Source organism: Rosa rugosa, chromosome 1, assembly GCF_958449725.1.
Source record: "Rosa rugosa chromosome 1, drRosRugo1.1, whole genome shotgun sequence".
In the NCBI taxonomy this organism is placed as follows: Eukaryota; Viridiplantae; Streptophyta; class Magnoliopsida; order Rosales; family Rosaceae; genus Rosa; species Rosa rugosa.
This window is the reverse complement of record NC_084820.1, coordinates 43,020,262-43,028,308: the sequence shown is the minus strand read 5'-3', so window position 1 is coordinate 43,028,308 and position 8,047 is coordinate 43,020,262.

Genomic DNA, 8,047 nt, shown 5'->3' with positions numbered 1-8,047 from the left:
TTATTAGCATCAACAGATCTAACTCATTCTATTTTCGTTTTCTCAATGTTTTTAAAAAGGGGTTTTGTCCATTTACCCTATTTCTAGGGATTTTTTTCTCCCTTACCCCATTAAGTTTTTTTAATTCCCTCTTACCCAATACACTCTAAGGGAGTCTTCTCTAATACCCCATTAAGATTTTTTTTTTGTTTTTAATTTTTTTTTAATACAATTTTACCCCTCACCCTTTTGTTACTTAGAGAGAGAGAGAGAGAGAAAATGGAAGAGAGAGAAACTATAGGAGACTTCGCCGGAGCCCGTCACCGGCCGCCGGAATCCGGTCACCGGTCGCCGGAATCCGGCCAACTTTCGCCGGATTTCGGTCACCGGTCACCGGTCGCCGGAATCCGGCCAACTTTTGCCGGAATCTGGTCACCGGTCGCCGGATTCCGGTCACCGGCTGCCGCCCACCGAAAATTGCTGAAAATCTCACCGGAAAGTTTTTTTGCCCCCAATAGACATCTATTGCTCCCTAATAGAGGGGCAATAGACGTCTATTGCCCCCCAATAGACGTCTATTGGCCCCCAATAGACGACTATCAGCCATGTATTGCCCCCCAATAGACGTTTAGATTACCAAAATGGTAATTAATCTTCCTAAAACTACACAAATAAAACTTTGATTAAAGAAAAAAAACGAGGAGATTACATCAATTCAAAACGTCTATTGCCCCCCAATAGAAGGGCAATAGTCGTCTATTGCCCCCCAATAGACGTTTATTGCCCCCTAATAGACGTTTCGATTACCGAAATGAGAACTAATCTCCCTAAATTTAGACAAATAAATTTTGAATAAAGAAAAAAAATGAGAAGATTACGTCAATTTAAAACGTCTATTGCCCCCCAATAGACGTCTATTGCCCCCCAATAGACGTCCATTGCCCCCCAATAGACGTTTCGATCACCGAAATGAGAACTAATCTCCCTAAATTTAGACAATTAAACTTTGATTAAAGAAAAAAATGAGAAAATTACGTCAATTTAAAATGTCTATTACCCCCTAATAGACGTCTATTGCCCCATAATAGACGTCTATTGCCCCCCCCCCCAATAGACCTTTATTCTCTCCCCTATAAAACTTTTTGCTTGCATAATTTATCAAGTACCAATAGTAACATATTGACAAGTCTAAGGATGATGATCAAGTTAATATTTCCAGATTTTTTTTTTAATGCATACTTCCAAAAATATTTGCAGACCATCAATAATAGTATAATTAAAACCTTGAAGACATTCATTTACAAACCATATCAAGAATTCGGTCGATCTGAAAGCAAATGACACATTTGGGCCCACCACTAGTTTATTGGAAAACTGGTATGTTACCCCGTTCAAACTTACAGTTAGATGCTTCCAAAGTCGGAAACTCCATACCCCACTCCTCTGGACCTCTTCCACCCACCCAAACCCATCATACACATCTCCATTTTTCCATAAAACAACTAGGAAATCACAAGGCCACCTTCATTTATAATTCATTAATTTCAAAGCCATTGACCCATCACATTCATCTGTGCAAAAAGAAAACTCAGAACAATAACAATAACACATGAATTATATACCTTAGCCGCGAATGCCAAAAACAACTCCTTTTCTTTGTACTTGAGAAAAGGGAGCTCAAATAGCTCTTCGGCATGTTTCTGCATGCTACAAGCAAAGTGAGCTGATCAACCAAGCTCCTCGCCATCCCATCCATGCTTAAAACCCTCATACATGAACTGAACTCTGAGGTCTTTAGTTGAGTCGAGCCGGCTGGACTCCTCCCCAAGCTTTCCAAACCCTCTTCCTCACTCCATTTCACATCCATCACCACCGAAACCGTCGAGTCATCCTCAGGCAGTCACTCGGTTCTCCGATTTGACTCCGGTCGAGTTCAGGAGAAGCCATGTGGGGCTCCGTTGAGTAGCTCAATCTGGTACGAGCTGGCACACGTAGCTCGATCTGGTAGGAGCCATGGCAGAGAGAGAGAGTAGCTCGATCTGGTACGAGCTGGCATACTGGGAGGTAAAGGGCCGGGTCAGGCGAGACGAGGCGAGGCGATCAGATTCGTCTTCCGGTTCCGGAGCTTCCATGGCGGGGAGAGAGAGAGAGAGAGAGATTGCAGATCGGAGAATCGGAGAATGAAAGAGAGAGAGCAGCTTGGAGGGATGAGTGAGAGAGAGAATGGCAGGATAGTAGTTATTTAATTAGGTTGAGGGCAGAATAGTCATTTTACTGTAAATTGGGTTAGTGGGAATAAAAATCTGTTGCTGGGGTAAGTGGGATAATTTTTTGTTATTTTGGTGCTTTGGGTCAAGGACCCTTTTAAAAAATGTGGTTCTATTTAAACCTTTCGATTTACCCTTTCAAAAAAGAAAAGAAAAAAACCTCTCGATTTACTATTTAGATCTTCTTTGACCTTTTTCTCCTCTAAATGGATGTTTAATCCTTCGATCACCTATTTCTCTTTGCACCTTCTCTTCTTCTTCTTTTTTCCCTTTCTTTCTTCTAGATTTTGTTAGCACCTATGTTGGAAATTTCAATTATATATATAATATATTACATAATTAATTGAAGAGGTATGATGGTTGAAAAAATATATATATAATCAGATTTATGATTATAGTGAAAAGACAAGATAAAATTATGAAGAGGTACATACGTTTATACTTTTATATTGAACAATTATGTTTATATTGAAAGGGTGCCTTTGGCACCTCTTGATCTCTATATAAAGAGCAGTACATGCCACCAGTTTCAATCATCAAATCATTCTGCAATTGACTTCTCTCTTCTCCCTATTCTTCTCTTATAACCATACAATTTCCTTCTAGTAGTTTCTAAAGGAATTATTCGATTTTGCTAATCGCAGATTCCAAACTTTGTTGTATCCTGGAAGTGATTTGCCAATAACCCTTTAGCAAACTCATTGAGTAGGGGCAAATAACACTTTAAGGAAACGACTCAAGTTGTACCTCAAAGTTGTTCTTCTATTTTCCTTTTCTCCATTCTCTTATTTCCATCAATGTACTTTTCTCCATTCCCCTATTTCATCAATATACCCCAACAATCTTAAAGTGTTATTTTCATTATGGAGAACAAGTCTAGAAATATGTCTATGAGTATTATCAACCAAGATATCTACAAGTTAGACAAATTTGATGGAACAAATTTCACTTGATGGAAGGACAAGATGCGACTCATGCTTACTGTTCTAAATGTCCTATATGTATTGGATCCAAAGTTGCCTCCCTTGCCTAAACCAAGTGATAAAGACACTGAACAAATAATTGTTGATCGAAAGAAACGCGAGGAAGATGAATTGGTTTGTAGAGGACACATCCTGGGTACCTTGACAGACCGCTTGTATGATCTGTACACACACATCGAATCTCCAAGAGAAATATGGGAAGCTCTTGAGCACAAATACACCACGGAGAAGAAAGGTACCCATAAAACTTTTAATGTTTAAATATTATGAAATCACTATGTTTATTAGCCCATCCTAGACCAAGTTCATGAGTTATTGATATTGGTCTCAAAGTTCATGAACTAAAGATAATTCTTCCTGATATTGTGATAGTTGGGGTCATTATGCATAAATTACCCATACATGGAATAATTATAGAAAGAAACGTCTGCACATGGTAGAAGATTTGAGTTTAGAGAATTTGCAAAAGAGACATTCAAATTGAAGAGGAAACTAGAAATCGAGATAAGAGATTTTCCTTCAAGTTTTCTCCAAAGTTCATAATGTGGAAGCAACGAAATACCAAAAGAACTTCAAACTGAGAAGTTTAACTTCAAAAAAAAAAAAAAAAAGTTTAACTATGTAATTTTGTCATTTGAATTTAGACATAATAATGCTGATAAGTGCATATATATTGTAAGTTCACAAATGACTATGATGTCATTATATGCTTATACGTTGATGATCGACTTACTCATATGTGGAACAAATATGAAAGGTGTAACTAAAACTTTGTTACAAGGAGTACTTAAAAATCAAAGTTCAAGATGAAGGACTTGAATGAAGTAGATTACTATCTTAGGAATTAAGATAAAGAAGCATGATGGGGGTTATGCTTTGTGTCAGTCACATTATATAGAGAAATTGCTTCCTAAAAAATAATCATTTACAAATAAAGAAGCAAAAACCCCTTATGAGCATTCAACTATGAAATCTGAATTTATTACTTTAGTAGCCGCATGCAAAGAAGCATAATGGCAAAGAAATATTGAAAATAGTGTTGTGGCCACAACCAATGCCATCCATTACTTTGTACTACGATAGTGAGCTACATGGTCTAGAGCATATAGTAAAGTATATAATGGAAAGTCTAGACATATTAGCTTGAAACATGAGTATGTCCAACAATTTATAATAGATGGAATTATCAATATTATCTATGTTAAGTCGAGTAATAATTTGGCGGATCCATTTATAAAAGCACTCTCGAGAAATTTAGTAGTTAAAACATCTAATGGAATGAAGCTAAAACCTTTACCTTAAATCACCAGTAATGGTAACCCGACTTTCTATAGAACATCACTAGTTAAAATTTTAATGGGTATTAATAACAAGTTACTGTATGTGATTGTAGAAGTACTGAAAATTAATTACAGAGCCTATTCCAGGATGATCAGTGCAAAACTGCTACGTTGAGGAGGATGAGATAATTTCTCTTAATGAGGTTCATAGTTTATGTCTATAGTAGCAGGGACATGGGAAGAAACCTCACCTAGATGAACATAAGAAGTGGTGCCGCTTCTACCAAGAGTTGGGTTTTATCTTGTAAATGTTTATGAAACCGGGATGAAGCACAAGGCCATAATAGTGCTTAATTGGTGCAGAATTTGCTTTAACGAAATTTAATATGATCATGTGTGTGGTAAATCCGGTATTAACATAAGGGGACTTGGTTTAAGCTGAGGCCACCAAGGTTTTCGTTCATACTTTGACTTACTTACACTAATTGAAGGTTTAATTCGAAAAACACCTTTCTTGTATGCGTGATCATATATGTATGGCTAAAATTTATGCAGGATTGAACTGAGAGATCGAATTATGTCAATTTCATATTTTATATATATTTTGAAATTGGGGAGGATTGTTTCAATTATATATATAAAATATATTACATAATTAATTGAAGAGGTATGATGGTTGAAAAAAAAAAAAATATATATATATATATGGTGATGCTATTCACACACCGTATATATATATATATATGGTGATGCTATTCACACACCGTATATATATATATATATGGTGATGCTATTCACACACCCCCTCTATTTTTCAATTACTTTAATTTAATTTTCTTTTACAAATTACCTTAACTACCCTCCCTTGCAATTATGTTTCTTTTTCTTATTTCTTTTTTCTATTTGGCAAGTCAATCATGAATCAACCATCATTATATAATAAATCAATTTTTTTTTTTTTTTTTTGCTACTAAGATATTATGATACGAAGATCTTCCAAGTAACACTATTTTCTACAGTAAATATGGTTTTGCTCTCCACACTGATTGTTAGGTAAAAATGTACTGGACCTAATTTAACATTGTGAAGAGAATGCCAATACAATAACTAGTTGATTATTTAGAGTAGTAGTTATAGTTATTGAACTGAAATGTATAGATGGTAAAAAGTTGGTACGTATATAAAAATGAAATGCATAAACCATAGTTGGGGCTGCAAAACCAGAGAGTAAAAAGTTGCACGTGAACTTACAGTAGCAAAGAGCAAGCTATCCTTATCTCAACACATTTAATTCCTTTCAACTAAAAGCAATGATAAAATTGTCAGCACAAATACTTCAATAATGTATATTGGAGCATGAATTACCCAAATAATTTGGTAGAAAATAACAAAAACCAATGTACCAGTCCACAACATTGCTTCATAAAATTAAAAGCTAATAAATTAGAGTAACTAGAAGCATCAAAACCAATCGACCCTCAATAAAATACACAAACCCTTGCTGAAACCCACCCCCACCCCCACAAACAACTACTCCTTATCTCTAAAACCCCCCTCAACTCATATTTGTATAATTTTCCTATGGCAAAATCTTTTGTATTCTAGCATAATATAGTAGAACAAATCATGTCTATAATCATAAGGCTATCATTATTAGGTTGTTTTAAAGTTCTATAGTTGCTCAATGGATTCAAATACACCAAATAATTTCAGTTAGAATCTTACCAGGAATGATGGCTTCAATGGGACTCGAATGATCACTGAACTCATATTTTTCTTAAATGTCTCCATTGCAAATCAAGTGTAAAATTTTCTCCAAATATGGGTCTAAAGTTGCTTGTTCTGCTTTGATTGAACTTCAAAGCATCATATTAGAGAGATAGAATAACTATGCTAGAGATTTTTTTGATGGAAAAAAAGAAGAAGAAGTGAATCAAAAAGAGTTTTGAAGTCCTCTATGCGTGCAGGAAAATAAGGGTTTAGGATTTGGGGATGATTGAATTGTCAAATAGAAAAAGAAAAAGAAAAAAGAAAAGAAAAAAAAACTAATTGCAAGAGAGGGTAGCTAGAGTAATTTGTAAAAAAAAAATTAATTTAAAGTAATAGAAAAATAGAGGGGGTGTGTGAATAGTATCACCCATATATATATAATCAGATTTATGATTATAGTGAAAAGACAAGATAAAATTATGAAGAGGTACATACTTTTATATTGAACAATTATGTTTATATTGAAAGGGTGCCTTTGGCATCTCTTGATCTCTATATAAATAAAGAGCAGTACAAGCCACCAGTTTCAATCATCAAATCATTTTGCAATTGACTTCTCTCTTCTCCCTCTTCTTCTCTTATAACCATACAATGTCCGTCTTGTAGTTTCTAAGGGAACTATTCGATTTTGCTAATCGCATATTCCAAACTTTGTTGTATCCTAGAAGTAATTTTCCGAGGACTGTTTAGCAAACTCATTGAGTGGGGGCAAATAACACTTTAAGGAAACGATTTAAGTCGTACCTCAAAGTTGTTCTTCTATTTTCCTTTTCTCCATTTTCCTATTTCCATCAATGTACTTTTATCCATTCCCCTATTTCATCAATATACACCAACAACCTATGATATGATAAATACTTATCTTTCTTCTCATTTATCCGTAACTTTCTTCTCAACGGTAGTGTCTTAGTGCAGTTCGACATCTTAGATTCTTTTTGTTCTCTACAGAGGGGTTAAATTGGGTTTCAAATTGTACCAAAAATGAGGGACTCCAAATGCTAACTTTGGAGGTCTGAATAGAACCACTTTTTTCTAAATTTTCTCTTCTCCAAAAAAAAATATATGAATTTAATAAAGTCCCTAATTTCTATACATTAATTTAAAAAATGGGTCATTGACCCAAAATTGGCCAAAATTATCCCACTTACTCCAGTAACAGATTTTTATTCTCACTGACCCAATTTAAGAGCAAATGACCATTTTGCCCGTAACTTAATTAATAAACTACATCATGCCACTCTCTATCTCTCTCCTCCCTCGGATCTAGTCTCTCTCTCTCTCTCCCCTCCCTCCGCTCCAGTCTCTGGTCTAGATGGCCGACGAGGACCAGTCGCCGTTGGTAGGCGATCAGTTCGTCCGACTCCGGGTCCAAAACTCTGACGACCTCTTCCTGGACCTTGGCCAGAACCTCCGGGTGCGAGTCGAGCAGCGCCACCGCCCACAGCAGTGACGACGTGGAAGAGTCCTGAGCAGCACATCGCCAAGGCTTAAGCTCAGATCTGAAGATGGAAGGCATGGTTCCTTCTTATTCTTTGCCGTTGTTTTCTCAAATTTCGGCTTCCTCTGTTTTCTCTAACATTCTCCGACGATGGCAAACATTCATGACTCATGGCATGGTTTATGATATTTGGCCAGGTCTGATCAGCTGTACCGTGATGAAATCAATCCCACTAATTGATTTGGACACCCATATTGCTGGCTCATTATTCCCACTTTTATGCTAATACTCTATTCTTCTTTGGAGGCTTATTTCTGCTGCGGGTGAAAG